The sequence below is a fragment of the Lutra lutra genome, chromosome 1 (assembly GCF_902655055.1).
Source record: "Lutra lutra chromosome 1, mLutLut1.2, whole genome shotgun sequence".
NCBI lineage: Eukaryota > Metazoa > Chordata > Mammalia > Carnivora > Mustelidae > Lutra > Lutra lutra.
In genome coordinates, this window is record NC_062278.1 from 111,832,889 (window position 1) to 111,845,980 (window position 13,092).

Sequence of the window (13,092 nt, forward strand, 5' to 3'; positions counted from 1 at the left end):
TGCAGAAATGTAGTTTGTTTAATAAATGTTACTTTTTGCTTGATTAACTCTTTTTGTCTTTAATCTTTCCAATGATTTCATTTTTAAAAATTTTAATTCCAGTACAGTTAACATACAGGTAATGTACAGTGTTACATTAATTTCAGGGGTACAGTATAGCGATTCAGCAAGTCCACACATCACTCAGCGCTCCTCGTGGTAAGTGCACTCTTAATCCCCAACGCCTGTTTCACCCACCCCCTCACCCACCTCCCTTCTGGTGACCATCAGTTTGTTCTCCATAGTTAAGAGTCTGTTTCTTGGTTTGTCTCTTTTTTTCTTTGTTCATTTGTTTTATTTCTTAAATTTCACGTGTGAGTGAAATCATATATTTTCTTTCTCTGACTTATTTAACTTTAGCATATACTCTCTAGCTAGGTCCATGCCATTGCAAATGGCAAGATTTCATTCTTTTGTATGGATGAGTACTATTCCATTGTATATGTATATGACATATGCATATATATTTTTATAATATATAATTATATATTTATATAATACAAATAATAGTATATATCTATAAATATTAACATAATAGGAACTTTAATATTAATATTAATAGACATGTTAATAATATATAATACAATAGATAAAATTAATAATATATAAATATATAAATATATATTATATATATTTAGGTATATGTAAATGTCAGGAAAAGCATGTGTAGCATCCTGACAGTGGGAAAGAGTCAGCATTTAAGATGGGCCACTGTAACTCTGTGTTTCCAAGACTTAGCTGCCCAATATTGAGAGATAAACAACAGCTTAGATCTCCATATACATATGTATATATGTACACCACCTCTTCTTTATCCATTCCTCTGTCGGTGGACACTTGGGCTGCTCCTATAATTTGGCTATTATAAATCATACTGCAGTAAACATAGGGGTGTGTATATCTTTTTGAATTAGTGTTTTTGTATTTTTTGGGTAAATACCCAGTGGAATTATTGGATCATATGGTAGTTATATTTTTAAGTTTTTGAGGAATCTCCATTCTGTTTTCCATGGTGGCTGTATCAGTGTGCATTCCCACCAACACTACAAGAGGATTCCTATTTCTCTACATCCTTTCCATCGCTTTTTATTTCTTGTGTTTTTGATTTTAGCCATTCTGACAGGTGAGGTGATATCTCGTTGTAGTTTTGATTTGTGTTTCCCTGATGATGAGTGATGTTGGGCATCTTTTCATGTGTCTGTTGGCCATCTGGATGTCTTCTTTGGTGAAATGTCTTTTCATGTCTTCTGCCTGTTTTTTAATTGGATTCTTTGGGTTTATTTGACATTAAGTTGTATCAGTTCTTTATATATTTTGGATACTAACCCTTTATCAGATATGTCATTTGCAAATATTTTTCTCCCATTCAGTAGGCTTTTAGTTTTTTTGATTGTTTCCAATGATTTCTTTTTATATTTTATAGATATGTGTTGATTTTTAGAATTCATTATTTTAAGAATTTCTCCCTGTCTCTCTCCCTTTCTTTTCCTATCCTTTCTTTCTCGATTTTATTCATACCTACAATCCTAAAAAAAAATTCTTGTTACTTCTAGATCATTTCTAGATGTTTCTAGATCTCATTCATGTTACTTTGTATAGAAATTACCTTTTTTTTTTAATTTTGCAAATCCTATTTTTATCTACATGAATTTATTCAACTCCTGCCTACATCTCTACTTGTGTGTTGAGCTTTTATTATTTTTCCTGTGAAGAACATTTGTCCACACCTTTAATGGGTTAGTGATGACTGAGCTATTGCAGGTTACTCAAGTCCTCATTGGACTCCTCACTCAGTAGCTTTTAGAGTTGCTTAGTTGAATAATATATTTTAAATTAAATATTCAGTTAATGTCAATTCAACCAACATTTACTAAACACTTCTAATAGGACATGCGTTGAGCTAGGTGCCCTAGGAATTACATAAAACACTGTTTTAATTTGTCCATGCATTCAGTCATTCAACATTTTCTTGAGTACTAAAGATCAGATTCTGGGTTTGGGGTTCAAAAAACTGAGTTAGACAGGGTTTCTTACCTCAAGACACGTAATCAAATAAACATATGAAGACAGGGTGGTAATTTTGGTGATCTAGAAATAGATCCTACCAGGGATATGAGAAGGGCTACTTCACCAAACCTTTCTAGGTTGGGAAAAGAGTCAGGTCTAGGTTGGGATGCTTAAAAGTTGAGTAAGGGGGGGCGCCTGAGTGGCTCAGTGGGTTAAGCCTCTGCCTTCGGCTCAGGTCATGATCTTGGAGTCCTGGGATCGAGCCCCGCATCGGGCTCTCTGCTCAGCGGGGAGCCTGCTTCCTCCTCTCTCTCTGCCTGCCTTTCTGCCTGCTTATGATCTCTCTGTCAAATAAATAAATAAAATCTTAAAAAAAAAAAAAGTTGAGTAAGGGTCTTAAAGTCCATTGGAAAAATAAGACCCTACTAGGGTTTAGATTGTGTATGGTTAATAATAAGCTGATTCTGTGAAAATCAACCACCAAGTTCCATATGTTCCCCTTGACTCTCCTCCTCCCTCCAATGGTATTCATACAACATTTTTCATTCTTCTGTTTATTTTAGGGACCTTAGAACCAGCAGAATAACTGAAAGATAGATGTGATGCTAATATATATAGGTTTGCTTTTGGGACCTAATTACTGCCTGAATGCATATTTCTGCATTCCAAAGTAGCAATAATAACATAAATACATAAAAATAATCTCATGATAGTATGACATATTACAAAGTATTTCTCAATCCATCATTTCATTTACTTCTTATAGAACAGCTTAGTGCTTGTGGGTTTCCTGAGTGTCTTAAGCACTGTTACTGATAGATAAGAGCATAAGAGTTAACACTGAATAATTATGGATGGAGGGTTTGCAAAGAATTTTTTTTCTCTCTTTTATTCCAAGATGATCATTCTGTATTTCTCATTTTATGCAGATCACAGGCCCTGGTCTGCCCATAAGGAGGCATCTGGGAAGGTGTCCCTTCACCACTCTGTGCCTCAGCTTTGTTACTTGTCCAATGGGACTATTGCTACTATTACTAACAGTAACACCAGCTTCACCCCACTGGATGGAGATACAGAGTAGAATCATTAATCTGTGTGAGAACATAATGTATATAATTGGTCACAATTGTAGATCAAAATGCACCCTTTGAGTGATCAGATCATCAGCTCCTTCAGTCAAAATGAGTTCAACTTCATTTTTACCTGTTTCTCCATGCTTTCTAAGGTAGCTTTATGTCTTCCTCTCTTCCATTTAGCCAAAAGGAACTGCAGGCACGTGCTGTATGTCTTTATAATAAGCACTTGTTGATTGAATTTTTTTTTTTTTTAAGTCCTGACCTTTTAAAGTCCAGTGCTGGAAATCTGTAAGCTACTTATATTTTTGCTTAGGATTCCTAAAGCCTCTCATCTAATTTCTAGATTATAAGTTCATTGATAGAACCCTTATAAATATCACATTAAGAAGCTGAGCATTACCTTTAGGCCAAAGCAATTTACTTTTTAAAAATCTGATTAATTTCAACACAATCAGCCAGGATGTCAGAAGATCTCAGTGCCTCTGATAGATGCTGACAGGTGAGGAAATTAAAATCAGGGAGGGAAGCAATTAAATACTGGCAAACATTACTTTAATGAGACAACCAAATCATTCATAAGCCATGGAATATGTTGTATTCTTGATAAGTATCTTAGGGTGGCGGGTGAGAAAGTAGAGTGCATTTAAAAATGCTCTTTATATGGGATCTGATGATGGGAATAGAGGCCTTTCTGTGTTTGTTACCTGATGCCTTTGGTCTGGTCTAACATTCCTATTGTTTTCAGAGACAGACTTCCTAATAATCATGTTAAAGATTATGAGAGTGTTTAATTTAAGCAAATCTAGTATATGATTTAATTTAAGCAAGTAAATAGTTTAATTTAAATCGATCTTACTAATCCTTTCCCTCTACCTCTACCCCTACCTAAAACTCAGGCAGACACACAAAACGCAAACAAAGTAATTTTTGGACTTTCACAGGTGGTTTAGGGACAGCCATGGTCAAGACCTATGAAAAGAGATACAAACAAACACATAAAAACATATTTTGTACAACTTCTAATACAGAAGATTTGGGAATTAAAGTGCTAAGAGCAGAACCCAGGCACTCATTCCCCATCCAGCTCTTCTTTTCAAGATAACACCCCCATATTCAGGAGGGACATCTGGGACCACGGTGCTCAAGAGTTAACCGTTTGTTGGCTTAGTGCAAGTTTTTACAAGGCTCTGTCATGTTGGTCATTGGTACTATAGCACTTGTAAAATATCAAGTATTAAGAGGTATTTTTACATTGGCCACAGTGGTTCTGGTGTCAGTTGGTTGGAATTTGTGTTCATACTGTGAGGTTCATTATCGCAGAATTGTGTTGGTTAAAAATTGTCCTGCAGTATCGGGGTCTGTTCAGAAGCCACTGTGGTTTGTGAAAAACCTACTGGAACAGTTTTCTCTGCTCTCCTCATTTCTTATATCTTCCATTCCTTTCTGCCTTTTTCCTCTCTCTCTTTTTCATTGGCTTCATTTGTTCCTTCCTGTTTTTCCCAAAATACAGTGTAAATTATCAACTATTCCATCCGAGCTCCAAGTTGACTTGGTGAATCTTGCTTTTGCCTGTACTTTAATGAATAGGTTGAAGGTTTATAAATTGAATGCTGAGCATACAGGTTTCTTCCTTTTGGGTTGAAATTGCTTCTGAAGATGAGAATATTTTTCTTGAGAGAGGATGGGTGGTTTGACGAAGGATGCAGACTGCCAGGGTCTTGGTCAGCAGTCATAAATACAGAGGTGGCTAAGGATGACTGGCTTTATTAACGAGATGCTCCAGTGGGGTTTGCCACTGGGTCTAGTGGAGAACTCCATTGCATTAGATAATACACCTGAGTTACTGAGGACACTTGACCCTTGAATCATGTGAAGAGGGCTGGTGAATTTCGTAGCGAGGGGCTTCAGCTTCTCTACAGCTGAGCATTGAGACCTCTTGATGAGAGAGAATTCAGGGGTGCTGGCTTCTTTGTTTCTGTGGCTTATGTTTTGAGAATTTGCCAAAGATGATGCATCTCTGAAACTGCACTGGGGAGAGCTGAGAAAGTCTGCATGGTAACTCTGTATTGAACAGCTTCATAATGTGTCACCTTCTGGTTATGAAGATATGAAGTCGTCTCTCTCTCTCTCTCTCTCTCTCTCCTTTCACTTGTCAAGGAAGCAGGGCTCAATACTAAACGTGCTTTGGTGACTTTACAGTTGACTTTTATATGGTATGTACTCCCAAATGGGAGGCTGCATCATATAACAGAAGGGTCCTCACTGGTTCTGGTGTCAGGATTCAAGGTTATATTTTGGTCTGCTCCGTATTAACCATATGATCTTGGAAGTTTGGTTTCCTTCTTGGTAAAATTGGTCATAATGACCAATTTTTGGTCATTTGACCAATGAGTTTGGTGGCCTGTGACAAGACTTTCTTGCAAGGTATCTTATCTACCATGTATTATTCTTAATCCTATTTGAGTCCCCTATGTTCTTCTGTTGGAAGCTCCATCTCTCTGAACCTAAGGGATGAACTTCCAGCCCAAAGGCACAGACTTTCAAACGATTTGAGATGCACCTGCACATCCTTTACCTAAAGCAGCATCTCTTGATTTCTGTGGTCAAGAGGATACATAATTTTTAAATTTTGAGGTGTTGTCTTTTGAAACAAACATTCTCTGTGTCATTGTTAGGGGAGGCCGTGGGACATACATATAGGTAAATATCACAGTGGTTTAGAACTAGGCATATGAATCGAAGAAATTCCCAATCCAGAGATATTCTCCAGCATTATGTGCTTATAATGTCATTCTTTGATCAGATAAACATGGGCTCATAGGAAGAAATATTCATGCTTTGTATACCACCACTGTCCATTCCTATAGATACGAAATAATGGAGGGAAATCCTATGGGGTGCGTGGGTGGCTCAGTGGGTTAAGCCTCTGACTTCCGCTTAGGTCATGGTCTCAGGATCCTGGGATCGAGCCCTGCATCGGGCTCTCTGCTTGGCGGGGAACCTGCTTCCCCCTCTCTCTCTGCCTGCCTCTCTGCCTACTTGTGAAATAAATAAATTAATTAATTAATTAAATAATTAATTATTTATTATGTTAAATAATATATAAACATTATAATGTTTAATAAATAAATAAATAAACTCTTAAATAAATAAATAAATAAAATCTAAAAAAAAAAAAAAAAGTTTGCGTTTTGGCCAGGAAGTAGATATTATAATTTCCATTTACATATAAGGAAATTGACACTCAGAGAGTTTAAGTAACTTGCCTAAAGACATCCTTAAGAGGAAGACAAGTCTGACTAGCTATAAATCCCATGTGTTTTTTTCTACTTTCTCATGTCAATCAGATGTTCTGGTTTTATTGTATTATTCTCTCTCCTACCCAGTCTAGTGGATAAGGTCAGTGTGGTGTTTGTGTTTTCCTAACCTAATAGCCCAGGAGAGACTAAGCTATACAGGAAAGATCGCTGGACCAACAGGCAGAGACTGAGAGTCCGAACTTGTACACTGCTGTATGTACTATGTAGTCTTGGACAAGTCACCTACCTTCCTTTCCTGAACTTTCCATTTCCATATCTATAAAATGAAGAAAGTAATAGTCACTCATAATATATTTGTGGAGTTAGTCATGAGAAATATGTTTGTTCCCTTCTCCTTCTGTCTGTTCCTCCATGCCTTTTTGAAGCCAGGTCCTTCACCTAAAGCAGCATCTCTTGCTTTCTGCGGGTTGAGAGGACATGTAATTTTTAAAATTTGAGGTGTTGTCTTTTGAAACAAATATTCTTTATGTCGTTATGAGGGGAGGCCGTGTGAAAATGTTTTACAAAACAAGAAACTGCTCTATATATCTGAATTTATGATAAATATAGCTTAATGCCTAAGAGTAACGCTTACCTTTTTCATTTACAGACACCGGCATTGCAGTCTGCCAAACCTTGTGTTGTCTGACCATTCCAGGAACTTGCTCTCTGAGGTAAGAGAGGATTCATATTTATGAAAAGCTAATAGGCATCCTGGCGATGATGATGAAGGTTGATTTTACAGAAGAAATACAAAAGTATTTCATGAGCTCTACAACCTGAAAAAATGGCCGAAGCAGTGAACAGCCTTCCTTTTCTCTCTCCTTGATTTAATATTACCCTTTCAATTTGTAGCCTTCCTGGTTTAATACCAAAAGCACAAAAATCTGGGCAACACAGAAAATTCAGATTTTACAAGTATTTAAGTGTCTATAATGTGCTATGTACTCTTTTTTTTTTTTTTTTTAATATTTATTTATTTATTTATTTAGGGAGAGAGCATGAGTGGTGGGGGGTGGGCAGAGGCCACTGAGCATGGAGACCAATGCGGGGCTTGATCCCACAACTGGGAGATCACGACTTGAGCTGAAACCTAGAGTTGGATACTTAAATGACTGTGCCACCCAGGTGTGCTATGTTCCTTTCTACTGTCTATGTTCCTTTTCTACTGTCTCTTTGTATCCCTAGCTAGCATATGGCAGGAGGGCTTCTCTCCGGTTTCCTGGCCTTTGGTGGAAGGGAATTTTTCACTATACTGTTCTGTCAATGCTTCCTGGCTCTGAAGGGACCAAACTCCGCTTGTCGTGTCTGTCACTGTCTTTTAGCTGCCCCCACAAGATCCCCAAAACACATTATTCAGGGCTACAGTGGCAACACCGGAATCCTAAGAATACAGAAAATGAGTTAGAGGTTTTTGAGACTCACACCCCTGTTCTGGGGGGGACCAGTGCTAAGGAGCTGGGCCTTTGGCAAAAGAACATATTTGTCTGGAGTTTGTCAAGAAAACAGGGGCCAGAAAGAAATTTAAAGGAAGCATGGTGGTTGCAAAATTTGCAAGATGGGAGTTTTCTTTTGCAGCTAACCAGCCAGTATTTGCACTTCCCAGTCAGCTCTGCTGGGTTCCATGTCGTCTTTGAGAAGTCTTGGGTGAAAAAGCGGTGACACCCTTGATATGGTGTTCCTAACGTTGGGCCCTGTAGGATAGCAACTCTGTGGAAGATTTGATATCGGCACTTAAAATACTGTAAACGTTTGTTTTGCTGAATATTTCAGTCATGGCTTTGGTATGTTTTTTCCATGATCTTGAACTGTCGGTGTGACGTTAGTTACACAGACCTTTGAAAAAAATTAAAGTTTGTTGTCATGCCTCCCATTTGTCAGAATCAACAGTATCGAGTAGAAATTATGGTGTTATTAATATAACATACGTTATATTATATTATATATATTAACAACATATATTAATACTTTTAAAAATCAATACAGTTTTTAAAGCTGCTATTCACCATACACGTCACATAAGAATGTGTCATGGGCAAACGAGGTCGGTGATGTATGGACTGTGGAACTCCTCTGTAATTAGATCAGACAGAGAAGCTGCTTATTGTTTAGATTTTATTCTCATTCCTACGAAAGTGAGGGTTATACAAAATGGTAGTGGCCAAAAACATAGGGATGACTCCTGCCCATCTTTTGGTCCCTCTCTAGTCCCTAAATTACTTCTGCAAAAACTCCTTTCTAATATATTTCATGTGTTTTTGTGGATAAACCTATCAGAAAAGAATGTCGTGTAGACATGTAATACTATAGTTTTTGATAGCCCTGTTAGGCAGAGATCTAAGTGGTTCATTTAGAAGCTCCGGTTATATTAACTTTTCTCCAAATGCCAGTTGTTAAATATTAATAGAGTAAGCTTGGAAACACTGTAAGTATGCCCCTGTTCAGCACGGAAACCCATCTTGAAACTACAAATAGGGGTTTAAGCAAGACTTGAAAGGTTAAGAAATAATTGCTCTTGAGAAAGAGGGATTTCATCTCTGTCTTTTCACCCGTCCATCTAGCTCTCCATCCATATTTTGGAGGTGGGGATTGGTGGGCAGAGAAGGACAAAAACTTCCCCAAATAACCTTTGGGAGGTAGAGAAGTAAATATTCTGGGGGCATGCTGTAGAAACTGAAAATAATCTTGTGGTAATCATTGGTATCAGTGGCAGTAATGAAGAAAGAATAACAGTTTAAATAAATAATTAGACTTGACAGTAGATGTGTCAACAGGTACCCACTTAATGAGTGTAATCATGTTTTTCTCTGCTTTCAGCGTTGATCCACTGACTGTGGTGTGCTCCCTGTTCCATTTCCAAACCAAATCTATTTAAAGCTGCACTTCATGGAATCTGAAACAGTATACCCTGTTTACTATTTAGAGCTGATACCCAATGTTCTTTAATAGGCAAGATCTGTACTTGAACAAGAATAGGCTTCTGGCCTGCAGGAGACCACTGATGATCCTTGTTTTCCACAGGGTGATTCATTAGCGAGGATGAATAATACTGAATTAATTACCATGGACTTGTCTATATTGCTAGAGTGAATTTTTTATTATAATTTGATGGAAATGGCCCTAGTCTACCTTAAATCTGTTTAACCAGTTGCTGCTTTTTGAGGTGGAGATAGAGGCAGGTGTGATACATGAAATCATTTCTGAGTTACCTGGGTAGAATAGCATCGTTTTGGGGAGTGGAGCCATGTGTTTTATGTCGTTCTGTGCGAACCAGAAGTCATGTGAATCTAGTTCTGACCCCAGCTCTGGCTGTGTCACCTTGGCCAGTCACTTTCCCCCTCTAGGGCCCATTTCAGCATCTAACAACAGATGTTGATCATGGCATGACTTCTAGTCAAATGTCTTATTGTCTGTGATTTTTATTTCTTAGCCAGTCTTTTCTTTCTCCTGCTGTCACTTTTCTGAAGTCCTAGGTAAGTCTTAGGACCCTGTGACAGAGCCAGTGCTTTAAAGTAGTATTTGTCTATTAGCTTTGGATCTTCTACGTATCAGAAGAGTAGTTCATGATTTGGATTCTATCTATGCCATAGTGGGGTGTGTATGCACTGGCCATCCCTTACCTCCAGCAACATTCAGGTTCTGGTTAGAAAGGAAGAAAACAAGTCCATCTCCCTCCATGTTTCTCTACTCCATAGTCTGGGTCTCATTTTGAGAGGGTCTGGGAATCTTAACCACTGGTTAACGTCGTTGGGGTCTTCTGTTGGATTTTTCCAGGTTGAGTCCTTGACCTGTAAGGAGAGCTCAGAATGTCAAAGCTGGAGGGTGGGGACTCTAAGAACCAGTCTAGCCAAATTCCCTTATTAGAGACTGAGACTTGGGGTCAAGGAAGGAGTCCAGTTTGTCTAATGTATTAGTGGCAGATCCTGGTCTAGACTTTTCATCTCACTCCATAGTTCTGTCTCTGTTTGAGGAGAGAGGTCTCTTTCTATAAATTCTCCTTTCTCGTCCCAGGATTTAAAGGGCCATTGTGTGGCAGTGCAGGGGTATGAGATGCTTTCAAAGCAAAAGTGGATTCCGGCCATTCTTGTTAATTCCGTGGGGCAGTGGAGTAAGAGATTCTGGCTGGCTTCTGTTGTTTGTGTTTTATTAGGACACTATGGATTCCCCTGCAGCCCTTCCTGTAAGAGATTACTTGACCCTGACATCACCTCTCTTTCCTCCACCCGCCTCCTTCCCTTTTTTGATCCAGTGAGTTATGGGAGGCTAAGGAGGAGCTCCTAGCTGGCTGTTTACTGTGCATAGTTGGGAGCATTAATAAAGAGAAGACGGATGAAGGATTAATAAGGAAGAGGACAGGAGAGTAATAGCCAACACAGTGAAATCTAGTTCAAGGCCTGTAATTCCCAGGGGCAGCGCTACACAAGATTAATGGCAACATCTCTCATTCTTTCAGACCGTCTCTCTGCCTTGTTCTTATGGGACTGGGCTGGACTGAGAAGCAGCTGGAGTGATCTTTGCCAAAACCACACTCATGTGTTCATGAGATTTCCAGGTCCAGAGGAGGGAGTTGAAATTATCCATCATTTAGGAGTCCGTTTAGAGGACACTGGATCTAAGCACGTATTTTGGACCTTCTGATACTGAAATACAGAGTGTGAAAATCATTTTGCCGAGTCTGAAGTTCAAATTCTGGCTTTAATTAATTTGCTTTGACTCCAGTGAAGCCATGACCTTGCCCTGAACCTCAGTTTCTCCATCTGTGCGATGGGAGGAGACGGAGGTGAAATGGTTAATGTCGAAGTTTCTCTCCATTCTGATTTCCATGAGTCTCCCCTGGTCCCAAAGCAAATGTGCAGCTGAGCCAGGTCTGGAATCCAGAACCACCTATCTCTGGGTTTGTAGCGCTCATTATCTTAACTTTCACTGCCCATGGAGGTTCTAAACAGTGTGTTTGCCTCCCTCAGCCTTTTAAATATTAAAACCACCTTTTTTTTCCCCCTCAGTGGGAAGGTCTCTTTTTGTCAAGGGACTTGCCTAAGGCAGTGTTTTTTAACTCTTGTGTGATGCCTGTGTATGTGGGGGGGGTAGGCGGAAGCATAGGGAAGAGGATTATGGAATATTGAAGAAATTAGGTGAATCTATGAAATAGTTAGAAAATGCATATCTGCATAGAATGTTGGCTATAATTTTAGGTGGATTCTAGGGCTTCTGAAGGCCAATGTAGATTCTAGGTTAAGTAGAAGGCGTTCTTTGATAAGGAAGGCCCAAGATGACATTTGGCTAACATACATTTCCTGTTGCTGCTGGATTTTTTGTAGTTCACCTGTGGTTCTCCTCTGAGTCTCAGCCTCGTTTATGAGCCTTACCCTGTGCAGTTCAATGTCTCAAACTGTTGAGTGATATTTTAACATTGAGACTGCTGTTCTGCTCTCTTCACTCACTCACTCACTCAAACTACTACTAACCCAGAATCAGTAAATGATAGCCATTTTTATATATTATTTCACTTAATCTGGCAAAACAGAAAATTACTTTTTTGTCCGTTTTTCGTGTACAGAAGCTGAGGTCAGAGTGATTGCGTAATCTGTCCAGTCATACAGCTAATAAATAGCAAAGTCTGGATTCCAATCCAGATCTGGTCCCAAATATGTGATTGCCTCTGGGAAGTCATACTGAATATGCATAGGGACAATGAAAATTCTAGAAACCATAGACATCCCAGGTAGAAAATGGTCCGTGGGCCCCAGAGGAGTACAGTCCATGTGTGCTGTGGGAGTTCAGAGATGGACAAGATCACATATCCTGAATCATTTAAACAATAATTTATTAATTGAATGCTTATCTGGCACCTTAAGGCAGACTAAAACATGTTGGACAGTTGGATAAAATGCATTGTAAATAACTCTTTTTTAAATTTTTCTTTTTCTTCAAGCTTCTGTCAAGTTAGTGGTCTCAATTTCTTCATTTTTGTCGGTGAGATGAGGAGGAGACAAAAACAGATTAGAGTCCCAATACCCTGATAGCTGTGAGTTATCAACTGGATTGGAATGTCAATGCTTTGGGGAATCTGCGTATTGTTTTCTCTCTGTTAGACTGAGCGTGGGATTTTTTTAATAGAGATAGACTTCTGACCGTGCATGAATCAGCACAAATGCAGATGTGAGCGGCTAGAATTTGGATTGTGCCAAGATGTAATGTCTGCCATATGTGTGAAGCTAATGCTTCCTGCTCAGTGACCCCCTGTGAGTGGGCGTGGGAGCTCTGAGAGTGAAAGGTGGTGTCAGAGGGTTGGAGAGGCCCCAGAGATTGTCAGGTGCCATGTCTTCACCTCACCTGTGGGGAAACGGAGGCAGAGGAAAAACCAGACTTCATACCAGCCTCTGTGGGAGTGTCAACCTAAGATTTTCTGTCTTCCACTTCCTGATGCACAGCAGAGAGACTCGATAGGCCAACACACCTGGATTGGGAATCCGGCATTCTTAGTTGCGTGACCTCTGATACATGACCTGATTTCTTTAGTTCTCGGTTTTGTTGTGTGTTGAATGGAAATCATACTGCCAGGACCATACTGCCAGGACTCTGGCGAGGACAAATTCAGTACGTGGCGGCATGATGGTTAACAGGACTAGTAATCGCTATCGTAGCCTGAAGAGACAGGCACCCTTGTCCTG

General features: G+C 39.2%; 1 protein-coding gene across 10 annotated transcripts in view; it reads left to right on the top strand.

The window, feature by feature from the left end:
* LPP (LIM domain containing preferred translocation partner in lipoma) overlaps window positions 1-13,092 on the top strand; it is a 665,377-nt gene that overhangs the window by 154,676 nt on the left and 497,609 nt on the right. For 9 of the 10 annotated variants that reach the window (XM_047732722.1, XM_047732758.1, XM_047732767.1 and 6 more), the window contains one exon: window positions 7,032-7,095. The gene's annotated coding sequence lies outside the window, so the exon portion shown is untranslated. Of the gene's footprint in view, window positions 1-144; window positions 199-7,031; window positions 7,096-13,092 lie in introns of those variants that run through there. The other variant, XM_047732725.1, reaches the window with a different exon arrangement.